Source organism: Chiroxiphia lanceolata, chromosome 1, assembly GCF_009829145.1.
Source record: "Chiroxiphia lanceolata isolate bChiLan1 chromosome 1, bChiLan1.pri, whole genome shotgun sequence".
NCBI lineage: Eukaryota > Metazoa > Chordata > Aves > Passeriformes > Pipridae > Chiroxiphia > Chiroxiphia lanceolata.
Genome location: NC_045637.1, coordinates 149,564,833 through 149,583,017, shown reverse-complemented (window position 1 = coordinate 149,583,017; position 18,185 = coordinate 149,564,833). Strand labels below are relative to the sequence as shown.

The window sequence follows — 18,185 nt, the reverse complement described above, 5'->3', positions numbered from 1 at the left end:
TTGTTGGAGTCAAAAAGGACCCAACACTCAGTCTCTCTTTTTGGTCCTTTTTCCAAAATTGCAGCTGCCCTCCAAGGACTTCCATTTCATTTCATAACAAGCTCTGCAGCTCTGCCAGTCGAGCAGCAATAACACAGTGGAGACTGGGTGTTGTAGGCAGATACAAATGTTGGCTGATGTGACATGCCATGTGGAGAGGCAAGAATAACCACCCTGGCATTTTGAATGTCCTCAGCTTCTGATTTTAGTGGGAACTGAAGAGTGTGTTCCACCTCCTGAAGGAATAAAAGGACACCAAACTTGCCTGTTCAGTTTTTTGCTTACAGACAAATTTAGATGAACAGTTCTGGGGAAGATGCTCTTCTGTGTTTTTATGGATGTACAAACGTTCCCTGAGTGCTCAGACTGGGGTTGAGGTGGATGGGAGCTGTAATCGATACAAATGTAAAACCACTAAAAGGGAGAAAAGCACAATTAGATCTTAAAGTCTCGCTGCCGGGATGTGTCCACTGTGTGCTAATGTATTCAGCAAGTCCACAAGAACCACTTCCAGTAACCAAGAGGCTCTGCCAAAAGAGCTTTTACCAGACACAAGGACCCACACATTCAGCGGTCAAACAAGGCCAGCCTGCCAAGTGCAGAGGACGCCTACAGGACACAGGGAGCTGCGGATCAAATGAGACCAAGAAAGTAACATCTCTAACCTCCTGAGAAAACTATTGCCACCTCATTGCAGCCATGTAACAGCCCAGGCAGGACACCATGGTTTCCATTTCATAAGGACATTCACTAGTGGTGAATCTCCTTTTGGATGCCAACCTTGGACACTTGACGTGAGTTTTTATGGATGAAGAGTATCTGTGAGTCCTGAATGCTGAGCCTTAGAACTGTTTGCTTCAACTAGGCCCTTAAAACAAAAAGTACTTGCTGTGAGACACACCCTAATACATCTGAGATTCAATTTGTGTGTGACTCAGTTTCTGCACAGAGGTAGAGGGAAAAATATAATTATTTTGCAGGGTACTTGATTAAATTTATGTAGTTAAGCTTTTCAATCTTTTGAAAGCCTAACTCATAGCATTATTGTGGTATCTATGTTATTTACATTTGTACAATACTGAGATTGAAGGCATAATCACACGGGAAACATTAAATTTTTCTGTGGTTATTAAACCAAAAGACTTTTGGCTGCTGTGATACAGCCCAACACCCTAAACCCTGCAAGGGTTTTTATAAAAGCCTGAAACATAAAAGAATGAAAACCTGTAATAATTCCCCAGACCAAAATCAGTTCAGGAGTAACAGAACTTTGTATTTAATCCTACTGGACTGCCAACAAAACAGGCAGCATTGGTGTAAATATATTGTTATCTGCACATGCAGAAACTGCCCTGTTCTACTGCAGTAGAAGGAATCCAATGAAGAGACAAGATACAGCTCTATCCCATGGCTGATAACAGTTCATTTTGGAGAAAGCATGTAAAACAATTAAGCAGAGAAAACTACATAAGTCTAGATTCTTCTATAATGAAACTGAAACATTTTTATGTATATAAGATTTTAGAGAAGAAACAGTCTTCAACATCGGCTACAAACTCTACTGGTTCTGGTAACAATATGAACAAAATGTGGCATTTTCATGTTAAGAAACTAAATAGCTGTTCCTTTTTTCCATAACAAAAAAAGAATTAAAAAAAAAAATTAAAAAGACAGAAAAAAGTCTAGCAGATCAGTTCCTGTGTCGCTGCCTAACAGAAGGTTTTGTCCTTTGGGTTTGGAACTAGATGATCTTTGAGGTCTCTTCCAACCCAAACCATTCAATGATTCAATGATTCTGTGTTTTCCATTGATCACCCCTGTCCAGTTTTGAAAAAATCCAAGAGGTTTGCTTTGTTCTGATTCATCCTGACATTTCCTTTTGGAGGACAAAACAAGAGCAAATAATGAGGATAACTTTGTTTATCCCTGTATCAAGTAATCATGAGGCCTATACATTTGCAAAATGGAATATGCATATGAATAAGAATATTCATAAGAATGTATGAATGCGTGGTGAAAATTTGCATTAATATACAGAAACATCTTTCATATTATGGTATGGCTTTACATGGATCCCAACAGAACTAAATAGCACTAGTCTCAGTTTTGAGCAGAATGGGTCTATCTCCAGTTGCCTTCCCCCTGTGACAGTGACAGCACACCAGAATTCAGTTCTGTGCCTTTATTTGTGCAACTTCAGCTGGGATTGAGCTACAAATCACAGATTGGATCCAAGAGCCCCAAGGAAGTGCTGCTGCAACAGCGGAGCCCACACCATTGGCCCAAGTCAGCACTGGCTGGTATCAGGCTGGGCACAGACATACAAAAATAATGTTGCTCCCTTCACTTGTTTCTCTGGGTGTTTGAAATTGTATCTTTTAAATAAAGCTCTTATTTTGCACGGCATTAAGTTCTCCACCCACCTCCTTGGGCATTCTGATCCAAACCAGCTCTCCACTGATACATAACAGGAAAGGATAAAGGATAAAGTGCTGCATTGTCATCCATGTAGTCCCAAGGGAAGAAGGGTGGCTGCCCTCCTACATTTCCTACATTCCTAGGGCGACACCCACAATGAGTTCTGTCACCTACATTTCATGCCTGACCTGGCAGGATGCATCTGGTGGTTTTTGGGAGGAAGGATGCTCACAGCCCAGTGATTCCTGCCAAAGCCTCCCTTTTATTATCAATCCTTTTCCAGAAAAAAAAAAACAACAGCTGCTGCTCCCATGAACCTTTGAAGCCACCTGCCCACAAATGATGCTGCTAGGAATTTCAGGGATGTGCTAATGCTTCAGGGAGACAGTAAGAGTCACCCTCCCCTGTGGAGGGCCCAAAGGATAGAGCCAGCAGCCTGCTCTGAAACTTTATTTTTGCATTTGAAGTTGCTGAAACTGGTCAGAGTTACTGGCCATGAAAATTAAACCACTTTTGTAATTTACCTTTTCCTAGGAATCACATTTCAGTATTCTTTCATCCTGTACAGGATCAAGCCAAAAATAACATTGCTAACATATAAAGCTGTTGCTAAAACAGTTTCCCAAGTTTATATATGGGGATATATTAATTTACCATCTAGACTGATAATTCTCAGGAAAAAAACACCTAAACAAAAAACAAAAGAAATTTCTATTTGCAGTGGCTCCATGTAACACTTTTTGTCTTGATTCCTTCACAGGGCAACACTGTCCTTTCATTTCCATTCTTAGCTGGCAGTGAAACAGAGAAGGCAGCAGGCTGTGGCTGCTGAATTTTAAATACTCAGCAGCACAAGTGACTTTGAGTTGAGCTGTTGGTTCATTAAGCTGATTCACTCTTCAGACACAACACTATGTTAATTTTGACACATAAGCAAATTGATGCAAATTATAGGAAATGAGGTTTAATGCCACTTAATGGCAGTATAAAACTCTGAACCCATCAGCAGGTAAATGGCCACTGGCTGTTTCTATCCAAATAGTACTGGTAATATTGACACTAAATGTTGTAAAATACCTGCTAGCTTTAAATAAATAAATAAATAATTCCTGAAAAGTAATCTGAAGAGTTATAGTACCGAAAAATATTGTAGATATGCCCAGGAAATTTTCTGCTGTGTTTAACATTGTTACTCACACACCAACTCAGGTGCCTCCCACCATACAAGAACAGCTGCTACTGTTGTACCCTCTAGCCTATGTCTGTGATTGACAGTGCATCACCTGCATAATGGCCAGGCCTTCCAGTCTTCCAAGCTCCCTGATTCTGGCTGAGCAGCATCTATCCTAGCTGTATTAATAAAGGTATTTGTTTCAATCTTACCAAAACAACTCCATGGCTTTCCAGTTAGTGGGTTTAACATTCAGTGGAAAGCTCACTTGTTTCATAAACCATCTTTCAGATCTTGTTATTAATCAAGGAAAGAGAAAAATACACTTTCTAAGTCATTAAATTATCACATGCTGCCTGAAAATGTCACAGAGAAATGTATATTTTTGCAATAAAAATCTAATCTCTCTATATTAGTTCAAACATTGCAAAGGAAACCACTCCTTAAGTGGTCTTGACCACAGAAATACTTGACCTTGAAAACCCCAGTTTTTGCTTCAGAAGCTATTTCACTTTGTTGAACCAAAGACAAAGCCCCATCAGTTTTTAGGATTCTGCCTGTTCTGCTCTGTTTCTATTTACGTGTCAGAACAACACTTGTATCCGTGGAATCTGCAGTGTAACACCTTTTCCCCATAAAACTGAGAAAATCAGGGCCTGAAGAGACTAATTTGTAAAGTTTTGAGAATTGTTCTTCTTTATGTATCTCAAGGCCCCTTTATGAGGTAAGGTTGATCAGGAGAAACTCTTGCCCAATGCTGTATCCTTTAAAGGGTTAACTGCAGATCTCTCCCGCACTGACGATCAGACAGAGGATCTTCCACCTTGCCCAGAAGCATACACTGGTTATCATATGTTTGTTACATGTACTTGCCAAATCTGGAAAGACATGACACGTTTACCAGCTCATAAAGCAACAAACACATGGGATCCAAACACAGCAAGCAGAGACCAGAAACTCTGGTGTACAGCACCCCTCCAACGGGCATTTTCTAGTTCTCGTTGGCAGGAAGGTTCCAGCCTGGCTTCTAACTCCTAATTTTCTGCCAATGCTCCTCCTTTGTCTTGCAAATACAGGAGAGAATACCACAGGCAAATAATTCATAGCAAAGCAAGAGAGATCACCCACAGGCTTGATGGCAAAGAATGGCTTTTTTTTGAGACAGCCAAATGCACATTCCAGTGCTGTTCCACAGCCTGACAGGTGAGGAATGAAGAGGTTGAGGTAGTCACTGAATAAGTGCCTGGGCCAGGCATGAACAATTAGCTTAATCATACTGAGTGACTCAGCACCAAGACTTTACCAGACACCATATGGCTGTGGCCAGCGCGGTGTCAGAAACACAGGCAATGTGTACCTTGCCAGCACAAGTGCCTGTGGTAGGAGAAAAGCATTAACAGTGATCCTCAGAAGGTAACAGCCTGATGGTAAAACATCCTGTAGGGCCAGGAGAAGCGGGAGGAGGAGGTTTGGGCACCCCTCCATAGGAGAAACACGCGTGAGCAAAGAACGCTTCACCCTCCCGTGCATCCATCACCCACAGAGCGCGGCGTGAAGAAGTTTGCAAATACCAGCTTTTCACTCTCTGAATCACCAGGCTAACTCTCCAATCCTGCCACTGGCAGCAGAGCAAGAGGACTTTAGGAGGGCCACCTCTCGAATGGCCCTTGCTGCACACACACCCAGGACCGCGGGTGATGGGATGTGACATTCCGCAACCGATGCCCGGGGATGGCTGCGGGGCTAGAACGAAAGCTAACTGTGGTACCTGTGATACCCATCTAAAAAGTCACTAAAATGAAAATCAATCACTCCTCTTCATTCAAACTATTCTGGAGAGACACATGACATCGGTGGAAACCCCGAGTTTCTGATCCAAACCAGATGACTAACGAGCATAAGCCAATCCATGCAAATAAGCCACGTGCAAGAGTTGGCCCTTATCAATGTGCTGAAAGAGAGGTCTCCCCTGACTCCCCAGCCCCGTGTCAGCACGTTAGCCAGGCACAGCCCTACATCACATGGCAGAGATTCACATGGTCACTGGTACTATTGCTGGTCACAGCCGGCTGCTGGGAGAAACAATGCCTACAGCAGGACAACTTTATTTACTTAATACACCACCTGGCACTTAAACTTTCACAGAGTACTTCGTGTTCAGAGCCTTTAATGAAATAACTTTTGTTTTCTGTTTTAGCAAGGAGTCTGGCTGCTAAGGCAAGCATTTAACAGCTCTTTCCACATTAACCGCCTTGTCCTATCCAGGCTTTCTTGGCTGTTTTCAGCCAAGCTGAGCTAAATGCTCCCCTGCCATTACATAAAGCTGCAAATTGCCTGCCTTTGGAGACGCTTTGGTGGCCAGCACTGTCGGTCTCTCCATCACCGTGTCCCCTGCTAGAGGCTGCAATAACTGCTTCCCGCCTCTCTCCCTGGTTTTGCACAGCAAAGCTTCCAAACCACAGCCACCACCATCATTGCTCGTGTTCTGCTTCTGGTAGTACCCACTGTGTGCAACGTGCTTCACAGAGAGAAAGGACAGCAGAGGCCCCGGCCTGGAGGGTTTGCCTTTTGACAGGCAAAGGAAAAGAAGGAGGAGGAAAATTAAGGGGGGGGGAGGTGGGTGGAGGAATGCTGTATGCACAATGTATAAAGACAAGTTTGGAAGTAATCACTTGCTTGTTCTGATGCCTAATTTCACACTTGGGGATTTCATACTTAATCACTGCACTAAATGTCAGCTTTTCAAAAGCAGCTGCTCAGGGGGTTGCGGACCAGGGTAAGTTGTTGTTTTGCCTATGATTTATGCTATTCTAACCCAGTGTAAATTTTAAAAAATGAGGCAATTGAGGCAAAGATTTGCTTAGTTTGCTTGCTCTAAATCAGTGCCTTCACCATGTACCTTATTTCTGTAATATACTAAACCAGAGGGAACACACCGTGGAAGCTGGAAAAAACCTCCAAACATTTTACAAATATGTCATTAGAGGTGCAACTTAATGAAAAGAACAGTCTAAATCTGAGCCTGCAGAACCCCACCGAAATCCCTGTGGGTGATTTCATCTGCATAGTACATCTACTCGCTGTGTAACCGAGACACAGAATATTAATGCACATAAAGAGCAGTAGGGTATCTATTTGCAGTGTACGCATGACAGCTCCAGGGCTGGTGCCAGGGGAACACACACCCTAGTGCTGCACACAGCTAAAGGCTCTGTTTAGACTGTGACACTTCCCGAGGTTGGGAATAGCAGGATATAAGGCTATTGGAGAAGAGACTTCAGGACTCGGGCACTGGGACCTGTTCTCTATTTAATTTATCAGTTTATATTAGCCTCAGTTTCCTCCTCTTGCAATGAGTAAGATATCTCCAGAGGTGCCAGTAATGGCATTGGAATTACAGCTGGATTGCAGGTCTCACAGCGCAGTTTACTTTTGTTTATTTTCTGCAGTGCTTACAGGGGCACTGAGGTGCGAGTAATTAAATATTTGCAAAGTACTCCAAATCCTCAGGAAAGCTGTAGCTTTATAATGGAGCCATAATTTGACATTTCTTTGGTTTTGAAATTCATTTTTTAAAACCTTCTGTTCTTCTCTTATTAAAAGACACAAAGAAAGAGAGCTTCCTTCTAGCTCTCTTCAAAATTCAACATGAGTCCAAGCACTGCTTCAGCCTGTGGCATTTGCCTCTTCCCACTGTGTCTGACTCAGACTTGTGTGCTCATCATAATCCTCTCTTGCTAACCTGGGAATTAATCTCTTTGTGCACATATGGCACAGCAGAGGCAGCACGTGCTCTCTAGCACACCTACCAAAGCCTTCTGAAGAAAGAACTAATGACTTCATGGCTCTTATGATTGAAATAAGTTGCTACCGGACTGCTTCTGCTCCTTATGCACTTGGTAGTATTTCCATGCCTCCTTGGTAGCGGATGATGCTTTTGTAGAACATTAGTGCAGTAATGGCTGCTTTCTCAGTATAACCAGCTGGCACAGAGACTAACCTTCCCCTTTCTGTGAAAAGATCCACTGGCACCAGCTTTCTTCTGCCTTTCACAATTAGATCTCAAGGTGATGTGCATTACAACAAACCTCAGATCTCAGTCCTTCTGGTTAGTTCTAATCCAGACTGGTTTTCCAGTGCAGTACAAACACTCCTCTTGGCAGCAGGAAAGTGGCCAGAAAATTACTTTGCACAGTGGCATTGTTGGTTTATACCCCTGAAAGTGTACAGAAAAACTATAGGCCGAGTTCTCCTAACAATTGCTATGGATAGAGTTGTCTATCTAGGGTCTGGTTGAGGGCAAAACGGATTAAAGAAGGGGAGAAGGCCACTGCACAGCCATGTACCAAACCCACAACTATTTCAAAAGACTTAAAATACACCCCGAAACGGAATGTACTTATCCACCACTGGCAAGTCCGTGCTTCCTATATATGAGGAATCAGCTACCATCTTATTTTGTTCTCCCAGAGCAGAAGGTGGGTAGATTCAAATCAAATGAAGCCCTGTCCTCTTGCTGTGACTCTGCACACTCTAATCAATAAAGTAAGAATTGTCATGACACCCAGCAATGAAATGAGGCTGAAGAGCAGCAATATCATATCTGTACGTTAAAATGTCAGGATAGAGCCAGGAGGTATCTCAAGAGGCTCTCCAAGGGTTACCAAAAGGTACATCTACAGAGTTTTAGATGGTGGTGTTGCCACAGCTGTGAAGTCAAACACACGTAGCAAGCCTACTACCTGCTCAAGAGAGCCATGAACACTTGAGCCCATCCTACCGAAAGAGTTCAGCCAGAAATGAACCTCTACTTTGTTAACGTAAGTCCAAAAGGAACTTTAAACTCACACCTGGATAAATACCAATCACACGGAATGAATAAACACTTAGCTTGGGATGTTCAATGATTCTATCAAGTTGGAGGTCCCCTTTAGCTCCATCATCTTATTCTTCTTACCTGCCCACAAATAAAATTCAGACTCACAGGAGGGGACTACATTTCAGTGATGTCCATTGCATTGGATCAACCAACACCTGGCTCAATTTCATCTTTCTACTCCCAAGTGTTTGTATCGACCACACACATTTCTGATATTTCCACACCAACTACATGACACAAGGTTGGCCTTACAGTCACATTTGCTTTCTTGACTCCTGAATTGTCTCCTTCTTCTGCAGACCAACCATCTCCTCTCCTCTCCATGCTTCTTGCTAAAATGTTACATCTAAAACTCCACTCCAGGTCCACTAGAGACTGATGCTATGAGAGTAGCACACATTTCCTTTTTCATTGTAATTTCATCTTTTGTTTGCAGGCTGATTTAGACCTTCCTCCTCCACTTGCCTTGTCACCAGAAGCCCTGTAAGACCAGCCCCCAAAAGCATGCACAGGGTGGCTTCCTTTTTTTGGCTGCCCAAGAGGTTACAGCTTATCCCTCCTCTTAACACCCAGCTCTGTGGTGCTGCAAGCCTCTGGCAGGAAAGAGCACGAGTGCCCTTCGGCAGAGCGCACTCACATTTTTTCAAAGGGCTGGCCAGGCAGTTTTCCTCTCCAGGAAATCCTTCCCCTCCCTTGTCATCCAACCCCAGCTTCACCCCACGGCCCATCCCAGGTCACTATTACAGTAGTGCCTCCAGCACATGACAGCAGTCACATTCCTGGCTTGTTTTACTCCCCAGAGCTGTCATCCTGCTCTAAAGCAAATGTAAACATAGGAGCCAAAAGGACTCGGCATGTTGAGAGTGAGTACCTCAACAGCAGACTCTTTGGACCAGGGGATACCTTCATGCCAGAAATATCGCTGGCTCAGTGGGAAATACAAACTATTTAAGCAGATCTACCTTTACCCTTTCATTCTGCTCCTCTCCATCACCCCTGTTCTCATCCTTTTGTGGGTGTCTCCCTAAGGCCCTGGAGACTTTGGTCCCATTCCTGCACAGGACAAGCATTTCCCACTGACACACCAACAAGGCCCATTTCCCACTCAAGTTAATACTCTAATGCAGGGCAAGGATTTCACAGCCATCACTTCAGTCCTTGGACTCAGGAAGGCTGAGCCATGCCCACCCACATCCAGCCTCAGGAAGCTGCAGGAGACAGGCAAAGTCAGCAGCCACAAAAACCCCATAAGGTGAACAGATTGTTTGGTGTTTCCTTTGCATCAGGCTAAAGCTCAGTGCATGTCCAAGCAGACACGTTTGCAGAGGCTCCTTCTTGAAGTTTTCTGCCTGTCTGAGTAGAAAAACACAGTATCCAAAAGCTTGGGCACGAGAGATGCAGATAAAGTCTACAATATGAATGTTAATACGCTGAAAGGTGAAGACGCAGATCAATTCTGAGTGGCCACCGTGCCAGAGAAAAAAAGCACGGACAGCACTCAAATGTCTGATCTCAGTATCCCCCTCCCTAGATGGATCAGCGAGAAAGCTGCATCTATTACTCAAGAAGTTCTGCATTAGAGAGTAGCCTGTGGGCTGTTAACCGCCTGTCCTGTTGTCTTCTCTAACCTTACAATGGTCAAGGAAAGGAAATGCACAGAAGATTTTTAAGCTCTTCTGTTTAAACCTTTAACCCCGCGAGAATCTTTGCACACAAGGGCAGACATGGAGAGGGACTTCAGAGGAGGGGACCTGAGGACTCCTGGGCACAGGATGACTCCACCAGCCAGGACCAGATGGAGCAACTGGTGAGGCTGCTGTGACAGCCCTGGAAGAGCTGCTCTAATGCTGCTCTTCAGTTTGGAGCACATGATTACTACAACCTCCACCCCACCACTCTGGAAAAGGGCAGGGTTCAGGGCTTCAAACCTGGAAGGAAGTGCATTCAACCTAAAACTCTCTGAAGGCCAGGAGGCCTCTTCACAGGACAAATGTGAGGAGTGGGTGCTTCCCTGCTGACCTGCCCCATGTGCAGGTCCACGGGGTGCACGGGCAGCCGAGCAGGGGGCTGGTTATGCAAGTACTGACTCAGATGTCAGGGAGAAAAGCCAACACTGCAAAGGCCACGGTGAACAACTGTCAAATGATAAAAGATTTCAGTCACTGCTGACTGAAGCTGGATTTAACCTCGCAGGGAAAGGCTTTGTATCTCATTACCAACCCGCTGTGCCAGTCACTTCCCTTCTGAGCTGCACTATTTTGACCTCATTCCCGAAAATAAATTATGAGCTGTTTTCTCCTTGTAACAAGTAACTACTGCACTGAAGAGCTGGTTGTTTTCAGTTGTCAAAGCAAGGCAGTGCTGCAACCTGTTCCTCAAAGTACAAGCTGCTCCGGACAAGTGCATCACTCCTCAATCTCTGCATATTCCCTAGATAACCCAGGACTCCCACTCAGGAAGCCATTTACCTTGAATCTGCCTCCACAAACACTGTGACAAGTTTTCAGGCACTTCTTCAAGTAGTAAACCACTATATATACCCCAGTTTATGGAATGTTGAAAAAAATGTATTTGATGCTGAGAGTCATCTGCTGCTGCTCAACACAAATGAATCACTCGGGTGGTAAAAGACCAGCTGGCTTCAAAGAGCCATCTAGATAAGGATTTGTGGCTGACAACACATTAGCAGAGCCAGGTCTTGCAAAAACCAGTGAGGAAAGGGGACTGGTGTCTACTCCTTCCAGTACAGATTAAGAAGACATAAGATGAGCAGACTGTATTGCCAAGAAAACCACATCCTTTGCTTTCCCAAGCTTCTATTTTTTCTGACAGCTGATTATGTTCCTGACACCCCCAGAAAAATAGATGACACTGCAGAGACAGCATGAACATACGATCCCTAACTCCTATCAGTCATGAACTTACAGGTTGACTGCAAAGGACATCAGGAAGTTCTTCAGTATTCTTCTTTCAAGAGAGGACAGGATAGTACTGAATAGTGCTCATGGCTCTCTATATGTTTCCTTTAGATTTATCCTTAAAGGCTCTTGGCACATCAGGGGGCTTCAGCAGTTCATTTGCACTTGTTTTATCACAGTGTAAAGCTGTGGCCACAAGAAGACTTTTTTTCCTTTTTTTTTTTTTTTTTTAAACCAACTATTGCATTGATTAAACAGATGTGCTCTGCCGAAGTTTCACCGCTGTAAAAGCAATTCAGTCACTGCTTTGGGGAAGGTAGCTAGACCTGACACTTTTTCATGATGCAGGATTGAACATGAAGCAGCTCCCTGAAGCTCTGCTGAACTTGAACGGGATCCAGCTTGGAACAACTCAGCTGTATCTGGGCTGGACCACAGTTCGTACAAGCTGAACACCAGCCCAGGCCAGCTGGACCATCATGTGGCTGGCCACTAGCCCTGCAGAGCTTATGCCCAAGGTATTCACACCATGTGAAGCCAAGTGTGGGATCTGTGATAGCATTTGCCTCAGCCCTGCCCACCTCAGCCCTATGCCAAGCACAGATTGTGCCAGGCTGCCACCCCACAAAGTCCTGAAGTTTGGGCGAAAGCAACTTCTTAACCCAGACCTGAAACTTTACAAGATTATGACCAGCAAGCACAGTTTTTGGAGAAGGCACTGACTTCCATTTAAATGTAGTAGCAGCAAGAGTGGTTGTAGATTTAAACCAAGACAAGATGGGAGCTGGGTGTGTTGGTACCACTGGTACTGAGCGGGCAGAGTGGGAAGGTTGAGATCCCAGGAGCTGGGGGGCCAATTTCCCCAAAATTACAATTATTTGTGTTACTCTGGGCTCTGAGTGTGTTGCTTTATCTTGGTAAACAAAGCCACAATGAAATTAAGGGACTCTGACGGTGAATCAAAACTATTTAGTGTGAAGGAAAACAATCAGACCTGGGCAGGGGGCTGGGGCACAGCTGGCCCCAGGAGGAGGCGAGTGCTACAGAAACAAACTGTATATCAACTGGAGCGAGCTCTGCCACTAAAATGGCCAAGGTAAACAAGGCACAATCTGTGATAGTCCCTCAGCAGTATGCAAAAAGAAAAAGGATCCCCAAAGGGCATAATTATGTAACTCTGTCATTGCAGAGTTAATGTCAATGGCACAAAGCAGTGACCGTGCTTCTCCATGCCCCATGTCCCATCAGTGGGGACAGGGCTCTCAGCCACTGCACACCTTCATACTATGGCAGAGTGCAAGACACAGGTAGAAATAAACCCATGCAGGAACAACAGAACACATTACCAACTATATTTTGTTTCACTCCTTCGACTGTCGTCTGAAATCAATCAAAATCCAAAAGAAGATACCCCAAACCTGTGCTTAAAAAAATATTTATCACATTGTTTTCATTCACATTGATAAATCCTTCTCCATTTTTCTCTTGTTGGTGTCCAGAGCTGGAGTTTTAATGACATTTTGCTCTGGCTCTGTTTCCAACACCCCTGATGATAAGTACATGCCAGCAGCTGCTGAAGCAACAGTTGCTGCAGATCCAGTGTCAGAGTGTGACAGACATGTGGACTGCTGCTGTAGATGGGAGGACACACAGCCAGGGACCCTGTGATTCCCTGCCATGTGCCGCAACGTGATCAAGGAAAACTGGCTCAGTCCTACCCCTTGATTACCTTTCTCCCCTTCTCCCCTTCCCTGTGGAGCTGGGTTTCCTCTCTCATGCTTGGAGCTGTTTGGTTTGGCTGACACAGGGGATTCACCTCAATTAAATAAGAAAGGAGAAATGTGTGCTGAACACAGGGATACTGTCTGCCAGCAATATATGATGCAGAGGGTGCAGGAAATGCCTCAATATTCAGTGATCCACTGCCACTTCACCCCTCTTTCACTCAGCTCTGGGCTCTTCCAGTGGCCTTTCAGACATATGTAAAATCTTTAGTCAAGGGCTTTCTCTGGCTCCCCAGAAGGCTCTTCTTCTTTACTGAGTAATGATGCTGAGGAGGGGAAGGATTCCTTTTCCTGCTGCTTGCAGGCTTTTCTTTACTGTTCCGTCTTCTCTTCCCCCACTTCTCCTCCTCACCTGTCAATCCCTCCTCCAGCACTCAGTGAACAGGACTCAATTTCAGAACTAAGGTTGGAAATAATAATAATGCAATTGCACTGGCAGAAAATGTGTGTCTTTGATGACATCATTAGCAGAGATGGGGATCTTGCTGGGAGCCAGGTGCTGTCCTTGCGGGATTTCATTCCCTTGTGAAGATTACAGGGCTGAAAACGCTGACTTTGCTATGTCCTCCTTTATGCCTGTGGGGATTACTGGACTCTATTAACAAACCTCCTCCTTTCCCCTGTGTCCCAGCACTTGTGGTGCTCCTGCTCCCATGATTTGCTGGGGAAGAGGAAGCAGGAGCACAGTGTGCTCTCACCATCACTCTCCCTAGTGGCATTCCCTACACATGTGCTGGCCTTGCCAAAGGATGGGAAGGTCAGAGGGTTCAAAGCAAAGAGCTAGATTTCTGCAAATCCCAGAAGAATTGGCATCAAATACAAACACATCCATTCAGCTCTGCAATATTGCCATGGATCAGCTATGCCACCACAAATACTGAGCACTTTGCAGATTAAAAATAGCCAAACCCCTCATGATAAAGCTCTTCTACAGCAGATTATTAACCACTGCATAGATCCTTTCCAGGCTGCAGTTTTCTTGCTTTCTGGAGAGAAAGTTATTTGCCAACACAACTGCTTTAAACATGTGGCAATGCATCTTTTATCTCTTAAAAGCAATACTACATTGGCTTAGAACAACAGGCACTTTTAAAGACCAAAGCCAACATTTGGTGGTGGAGACTTTGCTAGAACATGGAATCATGATTCAGCAGGGAGAAGCTCTTCTGAGATAAGTTTTCTGGCTGTAGAAACTACTGAAAGTGTCAGTTTAATGCAATAAGGTTGTTTATACCTGTGGCAAACTGCATATCAGTTGATCAAACTGCAACTTCAAAGGGGTCTCAGGTGCTTGGAAGTAGCAGTGTGGTTAATTAATCATGTGAAACAAAACCCAACAAAGGCAAGGCATCAGCAGGAGAATACATCGGGTTCTGCAGAAATTAGCCTGCATGAGACTTAACCAGAGCAGCATTTCTCACTCCCCTGAAAACAGAGATGCAATTTATCCCTTGAGCTACACAGTTCTTTTGGAGTCAGACCCATTGTACCATTTACATCAAATATGTAGAGCATTATCCACAACATGATGTAGACCAAAATAACGACCTACACGTCTCAGTTTACAAAACCAGCATTTATGTGCTCCCAGAGGTTAGAAGTTGCTCTTTGAATGGGAGGCAGGAGCACAAACTAGTCCATTCCCTTCCCTTCCGAGAGGCCGCAGCAATGCCATCCCTGTTCCTCGGCAGAGACATGCATTAATTCATGACTTTTCCTGGGCAGCCAGGGCTGGCCAAGTTCCCACCATGCTGAGCTGGAATGTGAAGCTGCCCCTTCCTGGCAGGCTGCTGGGGTCAGCTCTGCCATTGACTCAGCTGCCCCTGTTTGCACTTGGGTTGCTAATCAGATCCCTCTAACACCATGGAGATGACTCCTGCTCAAATATTTGGCTCCGTGAGAGGCCAACTTGCAGATAACGCGTAAAATGGAACGTGTCACAGAAATTCATGGGAAAAGCACATGCTTATCATGATGGCAACACATGGGATGCCTCTGGTCTGTGACGTGGATAATCATGGCTTTGTTTGGTTGGTTGGGTTTTCTTAAAGACAAGCTGTCTTGCCTTAGGGAGCTTTCAGATCTGATCTGCTTTCCATCTTCCATATATTTCATCCCAGGTGGATAATGAAACAGATTCTCATTTGATCTCTCCTTACTCCAGGTGGTACCTGAGCTTCCCAGTTCTCCCACACGAGTGCAGACCTGCAGTGTACAGGTCTGTGCTGCCGACAGAAGCAGGTGGATTTTATTGAAATGCTATGAAACCTTCTTGCTTACATTCGCATCCGTAAAACACACACACATTTCAATAACAAAGCACATACGCTATTTTCATTTCCCCCTGTCCCAGTCCTACTCCTAGGGCATCTTCATGTCCTGCCTCTGATGTGGACATTACCCTTGCTGGCTGAGGATGGTCCACCTCCCCTCCTGTGAGCAGGCCTAAAAATCTCCCCAGCCATTCTGCTCAAGTTGAGGGTGGTTTTTTTTCTGCGATTTCCAAACTGAGTTGCTGCCCTTGCTCAGCATTTCTTCAAAAAAAAAAAAAATTCCCTTTGGGATTCACAGGGGGTCATTTATACATTAGCAAGTCAATGGTTCTGGGTTCTTAGGCTGTGTGTATCTATCTTTTACATGCACAAGGGAAGTCTGTCATTTCTGAGAACTGTGACTCCTGCTGGCTGTAGCACCACAGTGTGGCCAAGCTGAACGTGCTCCCAAACACCTTGTTTTGCTCAGGGTATTCCAGACCCGCTGGCACAAACGCTGCATCTCACACTCTGAGCATGGTATAGCAACACCAACACACCGTTCCCCTCTCCAATGTAAATACAAGCCAGCATTTCAATAGCTCTTTTGTTACAAGTGGCCTTGATATGGTCACAGCAGAGCTACCACAGCACTGGATTAGACGTAGATGTTCCACAAGCCGATCCAACTTTAACTCATTCATTTATTGGCATCACAGGCAGCTCAACTCCTCTGCTTGAGCATTGCACAACCAGGACCAAGAGCCAGTATTTGCAAAGTTCTGTGCCCGAAGCTGTGCCTGTACCATGCAGCTCTGACAACGAAGACAACTTCTGCTTTGGTTGCTTGGTTTTCCATTGACACGTCCCAGGATTAAACAAACAAAATTCCTTTGGGACTACATAGCTATTTTAATGCATATGGTCCTACTGTGATGAACACAACATTTGTGTGTGCACATTGTATTCATCACTAAGACTGGTTTCAAATGCCACAAAAAAAAAAATCACCAGCTAAATCCTCACAAGTGCCATGGTATTTAAACCTATAAATGTCAGGATTGCTATCTGCATTTTCTTCTTTTGAGACATTAAGTCTTTTCCAGTATTTCTCTCCACCCAAAGGGGCTGTAAATTCCAATAAGGAAAAAAAAATTATTTTTGTTTCCTTTTTTTTTTTTAAAAGACTTAAAATTAGAGCTTTTCTAAAGCAACATGATTCCATAACCCAGGGTCATTAGAGACTACGGATTCAATAAGCTGCAATAAATTTAGACTTGGTAATTCTGTTTCATAAATTGCTTTTGATTTCTTTTCTCATTTATATATATACATGAAAAAGAAATATCTCAACTTACTCCTGATTTGTACCAACTTATGAAGCAAGAATCCGACTTACATTGTACATAATATGATCATAACCCAGTAATCATCTATGAGTTATGATCACAAAAATCACTGATCACAAGTACTTGCAAATTTTTAGTTGAAATAATGGTATAGGGTAAAGAATGAAGGAAATCAAAGAGCATCCCAGCTCCTCAAGCTTATTTACCTTTGTTTCTGCTTCCCCTTCTGTGAATCCTGGTGACATTTATTACCTACCACACAGTGATGATTTATGACTTGCTATGTCACACTGTGAATACCTAAGAAGCTTCTTGAGTTTTATACAAAAAATATTGGGGAAATGTAGGATGAACTATTACATCACCTAAGCAACACTGAAATGTGTGCTCCACATCTTCAAAACTGGTTGAACAAGCGGCAAATAAGCTGATACGTTTAATCATCGTTGTTAATGAGTGAAGCTGTACTTCAGGAGAGGGGAAACAGTTTGTGATTGATTCCTTCTCTCATTTCACTCACAAGCAAAGGTCTTGATCTAAATCCCAATAAAAATCAATAGAGAGAGTGCCAGTGAACTTTACCTGGATGCCAAGCAAGTTATCAACTTATTTGATTTATCTACTATGGCCAGTTCCTGCCCAGAGTAACTTACAAAGAAAGTTGTTCATATCTGACTTGCACAACCTTTGCCACTTTTACTTCCCAATATTTTAAAATCCAAAATAACTTAAACTATTGTATTCAGGGTTGGGTTTTCACCCCCTTCTTAAGTAATAGCTAGTCTTTTCCATGTGTGCATCAGGTTTCTATAGCAGTGTGTGTTGTTACCTCTGTTATGACCAGGGACAGCATTTTGATTTGGCTGTGACATTTGATTTGTTACCAGACTTACAGGCCAACTTCCAGCTGCCTGTACCTGTTATCTGTACAGGTGCACACATGGATATAAGCAAAAAAAAAATTATAAATAATAACTTGAGTTTTCAGAGCCCAGATTTGCAACCATTACATGTAAAAACCCAGGCTGGACATCTTTGAGACTTCCCATGAGTAAAACTATACTAGAGAAGCAAATTTTGGGGACTTTAGCATACAGCCATGTCCAAGAAAAAGAAGAAAAGCATTTTTTCTGATGTCCCATAAGGTGTACTAAAGAAACTGAAAAAGAAAGGCAGATTTAATGTCTATGATATTAAAAAAAAAAAAAGTGGAGAATAAGAAGACACAATCACAGTCCCACCAGCCAGTACAAAGGGTATTCTACGTGTTACTGGAAGGATTATGGAATTCAGCTCCATAAGAAGTCAACAAGAGGAAGCCTACAAACAGTGGAAATACTTTTAAATTCATGCAGTATTTGTCTAATTGATTGCC

General features: G+C 43.7%; 1 protein-coding gene across 6 annotated transcripts in view; it reads right to left on the bottom strand.

The window, feature by feature from the left end:
- Nucleotides 1-18,185, bottom strand: part of PRKAG2 (protein kinase AMP-activated non-catalytic subunit gamma 2) — a 211,618-nt gene that overhangs the window by 69,930 nt on the left and 123,503 nt on the right. Inside the window, exon 1 of one of the 6 annotated variants that reach the window (XM_032675145.1) lies at nt 11,433-11,448. The exons of the other annotated variants lie outside the window; for them this stretch is intronic. The gene's annotated coding sequence lies outside the window, so the exon portion shown is untranslated. Of the gene's footprint in view, nt 1-11,432; nt 11,449-18,185 lie in introns of those variants that run through there. 6 annotated transcript variants of the gene reach the window in all.